Genomic DNA, 12,689 nt, shown 5'->3' on the forward strand with positions numbered 1-12,689 from the left:
GTCTTGTGTCTATGACTACAAATGTGATTAACTTTGTAGAGCAGCAGAAAATCCCTAAAGAACCTTCCATCACATTTGATTCTAGTGAAACTATCAGGGCACCTGATGGTCCTTTATATATAGTTGCAAAAGTCAAGAATACACTGTGTCGTGGAGTGCTTATTGATCCTTCTTGCATGGTTAATGTTATTATTGAAGAATTTCTTTTTACGTTGCAATTGAATCGAGTGATCTATGACAAAACAAATGTGGTTGTGAAATTATTTGATGCATTTTCTTCTCCTGCAATTGGTTCTATTACATTACCTATTGAGGTCCATAACAAATCCCTTGATGTGAGCTTTGTTATTATTCCATCATCCGAACAATTTCATGTGAAGCTAGGCTACCCTTGGCTATCTTCCATGAAAGCTATTGCTTCTCCTATAAACAAGTGCTTGAAATTTCCCCATAATGGTGAAGTTGTTACTGTCAATCATAGTCTCTTTAAACCAGCTGAAAGATAAAACTAATGTCTTTCCTCAAGAAGATTCCCAACCCATTCCTATGGATGTGACTATGTCTATGTCTAATAAACTTTCTAAAAGTAGACCTATACCTACTCATCATGATGGACTTGGTCTCCTTCCTAAACCAAATATTCCTCCTTTATATGGAGCAGTTCCTCCTCCTTCCTTTTATAAAGAGAAGAGACCTTCCTCTTCTCCTATTATCCAACCTAAGAGACCACAACCTAAACACCCAAGTGATAAGGATGAGAACATTCCTCCTCCTAAATCTTCTCAACTTCCTACTAAGACTAGACAAAATCATTCTGCACGTGAATGCCAATGAAAGCGTCATCTTAGAGCTCATGCAGCTGCTTCTCAAACTTTGCAATCCCCCAAAACACCTTCAGCTAGTATTATTCCATTTTCTCCTCAGCCAAAAATTGAGCCAAAATCTCCTAAACATAAGATGCATGATGGTTTTGATCCTGTGCGAGTTAAAGATTCTATTTTTATAAATCTTGATGATGATATAGATGAAAATGTTATTCATGATGAAAATGTTACTTCTCTTGCTTTTGATAGTGAATATGAATTTGTTGATATTGATAACCATTTATCTAACAAATTTTCTAAAGCACTTATCCTAGCTCCTAGACAAGAACAACATGGCTTGGAACATGAACATAGCCCTTGTTTGGATCTTGTGATAGCTCCATCTGCTATGTTGGATGTTCCTCCTCTAGCATGTTTCCTGCCTTCCTGAAATATTGATCAGCAAGATCGGGGGGTGGATGACATGCTAGACTAATTCATTAGCATAGCAGACTCTCTTCCCCTCTCTTGATCTGTTTTGTTACTTCTTCTATGTGTTATTCTCATTCTTCTATTTGTTGTCCTTAGTGTTGTCTACTTGAGGACGATGCAAAGCATTGAGATCTCTTTTGGTCTCTCTCATGTTGACTCAAAAGACACATGTGTTCCCTTCTTCTAGGCGACCTTCCTTGATTGGGGAATGAAGAACAATTATGCATACATACATATGATATACATGAATTATCATACAGCATACTGACCCCAAGGAAAGCGAAGTCACCTCATGATTTGTATTTTGTGTCTATTATCCTTGGGTTTATCTCACACTTGGGGGCTAAATCTTTGTGATAACATGCTCCTTTCCCCTTCTCATTTTAATCTTTATGATAACATGCTCCTTTCCCCTTCTCATTTTGTGTATCACTACCTTAAAGAAATCACCCCCGATGAGGTGTGTGCATGTGCTTTAATGTAGGGGGCATACACTCCGTCCATATCTTTTCAAGATACTTAAAAATTTCTTGGCGAACTTAGCTTTTCCTTGAAATTTTTTGGTATTTTTCTTGCATGACTCATAGTGAGGGAACCTTACTACTGACAGTCATGGTTCTCCCTCGTGATCTTCCCTTTTACTTTGTCAATCAAAGTCATAAGATCCTTAGTCCACTGGGGGCTTGGTGTATCTTGCCTCCTTGACATGGTGAAAGTCTTTCAATGTTGTTTCCTTGTACTTTACCAGAAGTATGGGCGTACGCTTATACTCTTGCTAAAGTGGGGGCTAAATGTAGCATCCTAAAATTGTGACACTTGCAATTTTGACTGCATTTGGGTCTTCACGATGGTGGTGCAACACTGAACCTGAATGGAGACCCCGAAACTTGTTTGTGACATCCAAAACTGCATATTTCTGCACTGTGGCCTGATCCTTCCTTGCACCCTACTGTCTTGGGAGGTGGGACCATGGCGCCTAGTGCCGTAGTCATTTAGGACCATGGCGCCCAGTACCTTGGTCCCCCAGGACCATGGCGCCCAGCGCCCTGGTCTCTGGTCCTATTTTGGGCCCGGTATCTTTTTGGGCATCGGGTCTTCAAGTTTGCAAATTGAAAAATAATGCTTCGAGGTCGGCCTAAGGTTGGAAAAATCAGTCTTCTAACCCTAATTGACAAGTATATAAACTACATTTCCTCTCTCAGAAAGGGTAGAGATGGTAAAGAGAAAAAATATATGCATACAAGAGGTGAAAGTGATATTCAAAAATTCAAGCATTCCTTCATTCTAAGTCTCCATTCAAGGCTAAGTGTTGCATTCAAGACAAGGATTCAACCATTGAAGAGGAGATCACATGCAAAATAAAACATCATTACACCTTCGCATGTAAGAATACAAACATTCATACAACAAGGTATCAGTACTTGATTACATTACAGACATTTACATTTACAACATTCTCATTTCTTGGTTAATTCCAAAACCGGGGTTTGACCTGAAGGCAAACCCCTAATCCCTAACCCCCCAATAATCCTCTCTTTTTTGTATGTAGGTTGCAGGTACGCGGCTATAATTGAAGATCTGGAATCCTTGTGTAGAGACGAACAGATCCCCCTTCGTTTCGTGGATTTTTCGGAGGACCGTGTGCACTCTGAGTGCCATCGTCCCGCCAACTTTCACTCAAACTTGCAGGACAGCATCGTCTCGACATTTTAGTACTAATTCCAAGTCCGTAGCTTCATCCCATATCCCTATCTCCATTTATAAGCGAATCTTTATTACTTTACATGCATTCCTAGTTCAATCCTTCTATCTACATTCTTTACAAAAGAGGGTAGCCTTGCTATCTTAACCCTTGAAACTCATTCAGCATTCAATCTTGCATTGTGTGGGATTGGATCTTGTGGGTTTCAACACCTCTTTTGAATGTAAAGTCTCTCCTAAGTGAAAACCGTCAATCCTAGTGACCTCCTTTCTCCTTGGAGTGGGGGGAACACCTAGGGTCATCTTTGATCGATTGGAAAAATACAAAGTAAGATTAAACCCCAAGAAATGTGTCTTTGGAGTAACCTCTGGGAAACTCCTAGGACTCATTGTATCCAAAAGGAGAATCGAAGCTGATCCAGTAAAAGTCAAGGCCATCTTGGAGATGCAACCAATAAGAAATATCAGTCAACTTTGATCTTTACAAGGTAGACTCTAGTCCATACAAAGATTCATAGCACAACTTGCAGATAAGTGTAATCCTTTTCAGCACCTGCTACATAAAAACATCAAATTCAAATGGGATGATAACTGTCAATAGGCTTTCTAGATGCTCAAAGATTATCTTCTAAATCCACCAGTTCTAATGCCACCAGTTCCAGATCAGCCTCTGTTACTATACATATCAGCTACTCCAACAGCACTTGGGGTACTCTTAGCAAAACAAAATGCTGAGGGCAAGGAAAAAGTAGTATATTATATCAGTCTCACATTGGTAGGATATGAGCTAAACTATACACCAATTGAGCATGCATGTCTCACCATGGTATTTGCTTCGTAGAAATTATGACATTACATGCTCGCTCATCAGACTAAGTTGATTGCAAGAATCGATCCGTTGAAATACCTTCTCAATAAAGCAACACTTACTGGGTGACTAGCCAAATGGGTAATGATCCTGAGTGAATTCGACATCGAGTATGTGGACAAAAAAGCAATAAAAGGACAAGCCATCACAGATCAATTAGCAGATGCTCCCATGATAGATGATGTTCCTCTAAGTTTAGAATTTTCAGATGAATCCATTTTAACAATGTCACATGTAAAGTCATGGCAACTATACTTCGATGGCTCATACACATAGTATGGGGCAGGAGCTGGCATCCTCTTTATAACTCCTCAAGGGGATTCTATACCAAAATCATACCGCTTATCATTTCCTTGCACTAACAATATAGCGAAATATGATGCATTAACAACTGGGTTACGAACCGCAGTTCAGTGGAAGATCCAAGAACTTCATGTTTTTGGAGACTCTCAACTTGTAATCCATCAAGCAACTGATGATTACCAAACAAAAGATGAAAAATTAATGCCTTACAGGAAAATGGTAGATGACCTGAAACAACACTTCACAAAGATAGATTTTGAGTAGATACCAAGAGAGCAGAATCGCACCGCAGATGGTATGGCTACAATTGCTTCACTGATCGATCTACCTCCAAATGAGACTCGCTATGAGTTCTCAGTGGATAACCTTTTGGTTCCTTCATATGAGATCATTCCTACTGAGATGATATGTGTTGTCGATCCCGAGTCCCAGTTATATGGTTCCATTTTCACATACCTTCGTGACAATACCCTACCTCCTGATCTATCAAATAACCAATGTCGCACTTTCATTCACCAATCCTCTTGTTACGTCATTTTAGCTGATATCCTATATTGGTGAGGTCTAGATGGCAATCTTCTTAGATGTTTAGAAAGCGACGAAGCTCAGATTGCATTACGTGAAGTGCATGAAGGGATATGTGGTCCACATGCTAGTGGTCCTACCTTGGCCAAGAAACTTATTAGGACTAGATATTACTGGCCCAATATGGAAAAAGACTCATATCAATTTGTCAAGAAACATAAGCAATGTCAAATTCATGGAGACCTCATACATGCACCCACACAAGAACTTCAACCAATTGCGTCTCCTTGGCCCTTTTGTCAGTGGGGACTCAATCTCATAGGCAAGATTCACCCTCCTTCTTCCAATGGTCATAAATTCATTATCACTGCCATAGAGTATTTCACAAAATGGATTGAAGCCGTGCCTCTCACACAAGTCACTGGAAAATAGATTGCTACATTTATCCTCAACTATATCATTTGCCGATACGGTATTCCTATTTCCATTATCACTGATAATGGGCGTCCCTTCAAAAACTAGAATATTCGTGAACTCTGTGATCGCTTCCATATTTCCCATCATTTCTCCACACCATATTACCCCCAAGGTAATGGCCAAGCTGAGGCGTCTAATAAAACAATCCTTAAAATCCTAAAGAAGACAGTCGACGATTTTGGCCGTAATTGGCATATCCAACTTAATCCTGCACTTTGGGCCTACCGCACAAGTGTCTACACACCTACAAGAGCTACACCCTATTCACTTGTCTATGGCACTGAAGCCATCTTGCCTATTGAGGTTGAGCTACCCTCTTTACGGGTCTCTTTGCAAAACATCATCAGTGATGAAGACTATAGGGTCTCTCGCTTACAAGAGCTTGAATTATTGGATGAATGAAGACAAACTACTTTTAATCATCTCAAGGCTTATCAGCAATGAATGAGTCACAGCTACAATCACAAGGTCAAGCCTCGTACATTTGAGGTAGGTGATTTAGTTCTCAGAGAAAATCCCAAAAATCAGCAAGATAGAGAGAAGAGGGGCAAGTTCGAACCAAATTGGCTTGGTCCTTACATCATTACAGCATCATATGGATCTGGGGCATATCAGCTCTCAACTACAGAAGGTGAACCTTTGGAGGATCCTCTCAACAACATGCACCTTCGTAGGTTCTACACATAGCTCTTTAGAGTATCCTAATTCAAAAATACAAAAAAAAAAAATTTCAAAAATACAAAAAAAAAAAAAAAAATTCAAAAATACAAAAAAAATTATAAAAACATAAAAATCATTACTTAGTGAAAACATGGCAAACAGGCACCTTGTGACACAAAAAATATTGAAAAATCAAAAAAAGTAAAGAGAAAATGTTTCGTCCAACGGTGAAAACCACTTCGGTGGCGCCCTGGGCAAGTACCATGGTGAAAACTGGGTCACCAGTGCCATGCATAGAGACATTGCTCCTCCCTCCTTTAGGATTCACTTTCATCCTTTCACTTTGCACACACTCACAACCTATTTGTTCATAATAAACTTACCCATTCCCATCATGGCTTATTATTGATCTACCCAAGATTGGTTAGCTAGTCATAATAAACCTTCCTTTTCACCTCCCTTTCCATCCATAATAAATCAGCTCCTATCTATGGCTAAGGCAAATCCTATGTCTAGTGATGGGTGTGGAACTAAGAACATCACATGTTTCAAGGAGTACAGTTTCTTCTAGCTTCCTTCAGTCAATCTGTGTACAATCTGCCATAAAGCAACATCTGCATCACAGATCTGCAATAAAGTTTCATCTTCTCCACAATAAAATATTAGTTTCATGGATTCAGTCAGTTTCAGATGAGACACAGCAGCAACAAGGGGCTTCAACAAATCAAATCTTTCAAACAAATTCAGACAATATTACGGTTCAGTGCGATCTATTCTTTTTGTGAAAATAAACATTATGACCACAATCAAATAAGACTTATACAAGTGACAAGAGACACTAAACTGGAGGACTATAGTGGATGTTAGTGTCGAGTCTTGGTTTTCTTTTGATTTTATCTTTTGGTGACATGTCTTTTAGCTTTTTCGGGATGTCTCTGACTAGAGATTCTATCTCTAGGATGTCTTTGACTAGAAAGGCGAGGATGGGGTATCATCACCTATTTGTATTTGTTGTCTATGGATTGTCTCTTAGTAATGCTATGACTTGTCCAAGGATATGAGGAAACTGTGAGTCTAGTGTGAACTAGGGCATTCCTTGTTTGTGACTGTCTTATCTCCATGCAAATAGGTACAATGACTTTCTGGGTCGAACATATGCCTCGATTGTCATAACCTACTTGCCATAATAAAGCTCAATGATGATAATGCACAAGAAGCTCTTTCACTTTCATATCTTCTATCTTTCATCCCCCTTTCTTGGTTGACTTCCATCATCCTTCTCGAGTCCGTGTAGCCTGCTATCACATGACTGAGTATAAAGACACACCAAAAATATTTGCATTTCATGTAGTTGCACCTGCATTACCACATATAAGCATTTCATACATACATATAGATATCACAACTGCATCACATCCTGCACACAACACCTGTTAGCACAATTTACATTTGCATTATCATATTCATTTATATTGCATACATTCACATTTGCATTCGCATACACATATAAAACATAAAAGAACAAAAATATTGCATTTCATCATGTACATATTTGCATCCATATTGTATGCATCACATAAAACAAAAATCACATAAGAACATCTCATCACATAGGTACACATGCATATAGCTGCTGCAAAGATGAATCATCTCATATATATATAAAGTGTCATGATACAATGATGTCAAAAAATCATATGGCTACTGTAGTCACATAAATCTGTCCATTTTAATTAAATGAATATTTCGTATTTATTTGATTAAAAATCCACTAGCCACCAGTTAATTAAATTAATATTTGATTAATTCATCCCCAAACATTCTCCTATTAATTAAATAAATTATTCAATTTATTTTAATTAATTCATTAAAATCCAATTCCAATTTAATTAAATAAATAAAATTTATTTATTTAATAAAATCCCCCTTTTCCTCTTTTAAATAAATTAAATAAAACATTTATTTAAATCATTATCCCCACCCCACTTGCATTTTCCTAAAAAAATGCAACTTGCACACATTTATTGAAATAAATAAATTTTTATTTTAAATAAAATCCTATTTTCCCTCACCCACCAAATCCACTTGCAAAAATCTAATCCCCTTCTAGATTCTTCTAACCCCTTCCTAATTAGCCTAATCCATCCCCTAATTATTGTCACATTCCTAAGCAAAATGGAGTCACTTCTCAAAGTCTAAAAGTCTTTGATAACCATTAAAGGCTTTCAACCTTCAACCACTTAATTCCTCAAAGTCTTTGATAACCATTGAAGGCTTCCAACTTTCAACCACTTAATCCCCAAAGTCTCCAAAAACCATTAATGGTTAACCCAAACCCTTCCACATGGTTAAAACATTTGTTTTGACTCAACCTCTACCCAACCCAAGGGTCTCATCAAGCCTTTAATGCTTTGACCATGATTATCTCTTAATCATTTGCATAAAGGTTTATCCTTGGATTAACTCTTAATCTAGTGGGTAATCTTAATTTAGGCTTGACCCTTAGCTTTTAGATAACCATGAGGTCTTCTCAGGCCTTTAATGTCTCCAACCTCTTCTTTCAACCCAACCCTATGTGGACACTTGTCACCATTTCATTGGTGCCAATTATGCACATGGATCCTCAACTTTCAAGCTTGACCCTTGATTAAACCTTTCAATCCTGGCCATCCATTGCTCCATTTTTCCTATAAATAGAGCCCATTCCTTCATAATCGAAATCCTGAAAACTTGTAAGCATTTAGACTATAGAGATTTTAGAGAGCATTTAGCATAGCATAACTAAATCTTGTCTTTTTGGTTAAAATACATCATTTTAGCATAAAAATAGTTTTTCATTTTATATTTGGAGCTATACTACAAATCTCAATCCTCCATAAGCATCCATAGTGCAAAAAGCTGCTGAGAGCTACACTATTTTGGAACTTGGAGAGGAGAGGAACAAGGGAGAAGGAACTAGGAGCATGTTAGGAGGTATTTGGAGATGCCTCATCATGTTTGCTTTGATAGTTAAATATGCTTGCATGCTTGTAGTCTCTCTTTTGGTATGCCTTTTTAGATTAGTTTTCGATTGACTGACACTAATGTTTTGTGTGTTTTGTGTTGTTTGATCTTAAACTAACCTTGTGCCATTTAGGAGGGCATCATTTGGTGAACCCGATGTGAATCGAACATGCAACCTTCTGATATTTTTTTGAAAATTAACATTTTTGCTTGTTGAAACTGCCACACAGGTCGCGCTTCGGCGCTAATGAACACGTTTTAGCGCTATCGAAACAATTTCTTTTAGTGCTATTGTCCCTAAAATAGCGCTATTGAAAATGTTTTAGCGCTACTGATTCTATTCTAGCGCTTTTGTCACAGTTATGGCGCTATTGCAACTATTCTGGTGCTTTTGACCTCTCGGATTTTCCTATTATTTCAGCACTACTATGTAAATTAGCGCTTCTGAGAGCGCATACTAGCGCTATTGTATAAATTAGCGCTTCTATCTAAAAAGCAGAATAGCGCTATTGCGACAGAGTGTTGTCCAAGTCGCTTTGTAACCAAAATCAGAACTTAGGCTTGTGAAAGCCCACGCTAACATTTGATCATGGACTGTGTGCAGTTTCTAATCTTTTTTTTGTGCAGGGGAAGGAGTTAGTTTAGATGCCTTAAAATCTTTTTTTACTTTCTTTCAAAAGTTGGTTAAAAAGAATCCATTTTTCCTTCTTGCACAAGTTAAAATAAACCTCACATCTCATTTTGGAGTGCATAAAATGAACCTCAAACTTGTTTTTGGTGCTTAAAACAAAATTCATCTTTCTTTATTGCAAGGTAAAAAGAACAACAACTTCAAACATTTGTTTTCTTGCAAGTTGGGAAACACACTTTATTTGGGGCTTAAAATCAACAATTCCATTTTCTTGCATCAAACTAAAGAATTTACAATCCACACTTCAAATTTTGGGCAAGTAAAAAGAACAATTCACTTGTTTTTTATTTTTTTGCAAACAAATTTTCCTTCAAGCAAAACGTGTTTTTCATTAAGTTGACCAGGATTTCCAAATTCTAGATTACAAAACACATTGCCTTTGAAGTTAAAATGAACACCATGATTGTTGGAGCAACATCTCCAAATAGTTAAATCATCTTTGCAAATGCTAGATTAAAAAAAACAAGTGTTTTACATATTTGGCACGCTTGTGCAAAAACGTCAGTCGAGTGGTCCTACCTCTAACACACACTATCCTCTCCCTTGGCTCTCATGGTCCTAGGTGCAAGAGAAAAGTGTTAGTAACACTCAAAATTTAATCTTTTTAAGAGAGGCCTGCCAAGGGATCGATACTCTTGGGAATGACCTCGAGCGGTAAATCCTTCGAGCCGCTATAGAAATCAGGTGAGAGCGAAAGCTGTAGCCTTGGGTATAGCTATTCCTACAGTGTAACTGACCGAAAGGACAAAAGGGCCCCACCACCAGTTACAAGGCTCTTAAGTGAGTCACTGCAGAATGAACTTATGTCCAAAGCCATTGAACATGACTAAACACCTTTAAGTAGTAGCCCACCTGTTCTATTGATTGAGGATATTTGAGGTATAATTTAGTGCAAGAGCATAGAAGGTTTTGCTCCCAAGATACTCACCATACATATTTCCTTGAGTAGAAACATAGCTTTTTGAAAAGTCACTTGTGGCTTGATAAAAGTGGTGACTCCCCCATCATAGGGATCATCTATTTGTTATGCTCGTGCAAGACTTAGTATATCACATCCTTACCTGCCACGATGGGATTCATAAGGTATGTAGTACCAAAGTCGAAGAAATATCAAGATGTGGGCTAAATTTATCACAACTGGCCATTTGACCTTAGGGATAAAAAGTGTTTGAAGTGTGTTCGTTTTACAGACCTAGTGCAAATTGAGCCGACTTCAGGCTTTGGAACTACACCTTAAAATAAATCTAAAGGAAGGGTCAAAAACAAGTCCAAGAATTGGGTTGATCTAGACCCATACTTATTTGTGCCTTTGAGGCAACATTCTTGTGTTTGTGTGCTTGCTTTGTTTTCTTGTCAAAGAAAAATCAGAAAATCAATTCCAAAAACAAAGTATTCATCCAACATTTCTCAAAAACAAACAAAAATATCAAAAACAAAGTGCAAACAAACAAAGAGTCAAAATTTATGACCATTCTTCACATCTTGCAAAAGAAGAAGCATCATTAGAATATCACCTTGAAAAGGAGACCACTAAGCTCAAAGGCTTTAATCAAAAGAAGGAAATTCTTCTATCTCAATAGACAAATTTTTGTCTCACATAGAGTCTTTCTACATCGCATGCGTCTGTACCTTCAAAGAAAAACAAACGAGTTTGATTCAGAATCATTGAACCACAGAGCTTTTATGCAATATAGAGCTCTGAGTTATCACAAAAATCAAGGAGGAAAGATTAATCCCAACTTCTTCCCAAACGTCTGTATCACCTACAACATAGCTCGAGAAGTGCCACCAACACCTGAAAGAGAAGAGGTAGAGTTTGTTCCATTTGTAACACACAGTTTTTATTGAAAGTGAAAAACAAAAGCATCCATCATCTCATTCATACATCATCACTTCATCATCAATCCATCCCAAAACTCTCAGAACATTAAGAGGTTCTTGTCCCAAATTCTCTTTTAGATATTGCTTGAAATCAAACACATCACATCACTTTTAGATTATTTCTACATCTAGGATAAGCTCATCCTAAGAGACACATCTACGCAGGTTAAAACTAGTTCATGAGTGAATCCTCTCATTGCTAGGTAGTCAAAATCTGTAACACATCTCAGATTTCTCTACACCTTATCACATCCAAAAATCATCAAAACAAACAAGCAATTCAAAGAAGGAATTCTGGTTACATCTACCTCTAGAGTGCTAGAGATCTACATACCATAACAATCCACTAATCATCAATATTTCATCAACAACTCATCATCATCTTCAATCAACTTCAAACAAACTTGCAAACAAAATGGCTCAAATCCGATCGCGATCAAGGCAACGAGAAATAGAAATTGAGGAAGAAGAGGACAACCTCAATGAATTTCAAGAAGCACTTGGAGGAACTGTAACTGATGAAAACCCAAGTACTCCCACTCCTTCAACAATCGAAAGGGCTCAGCATAACCCTCACTTCAACAGATTATTTGATGAAATACTGAGGAACAATGCGGATGCTCACTTCTTAAAACTCACTCAAGAAGGAGCCAAACTCCCCTCTGACTTTGATCTTGCCCAATTAAGACAAGCATCAGAAAGACAAAGTCACCATGAGGAGGAAAGAGGTAGAAATCACATCAGATATAACATTCCTCGAGGTAATCCACCACCTCGTCCTCCAAATGAAATGGAGATGTTGCAGCAACAAGTCAAGAATCTCACCCAACAACTTCATAGTGGTGTTAAGACCAATCAATTCTCACTTAATGACATCTGTCCCTATCCTTTTGATAGGAATCTTTATATGCCACCCTTTCCACGCGGGTTCGAAACACCAAAATTCAAAAAATATAGAGGAAAGGGAGATCCCCGTGATCATGTCAGAGAATTTCATTCCGCTTGTCTCGAAGTGGCTTATGAGGACACATACCTAATGTGCCTCTTTCCCCAAAGCTTGGGAGGAACAACCACATCGTGGTTTTCTTGACTACCAGGTGGCATTAGAACATTTGAGGAACTCATCCAGAAGTTCCTATCTCATTACTCCTATAACATTGAACGCGACATCACCATGGCTGATCTATGCAACACCAAACAAAAACTAGGTGAATTATTCTCAGTATTCCTGCAACGATGGCGCCAAATGTCTAGCAGACATTCTCTTCAGTTACCTGAATGAGAA

Source organism: Cryptomeria japonica, chromosome 7 (genome assembly GCF_030272615.1).
Source record: "Cryptomeria japonica chromosome 7, Sugi_1.0, whole genome shotgun sequence".
Lineage (NCBI taxonomy): Eukaryota > Viridiplantae > Streptophyta > Pinopsida > Cupressales > Cupressaceae > Cryptomeria > Cryptomeria japonica.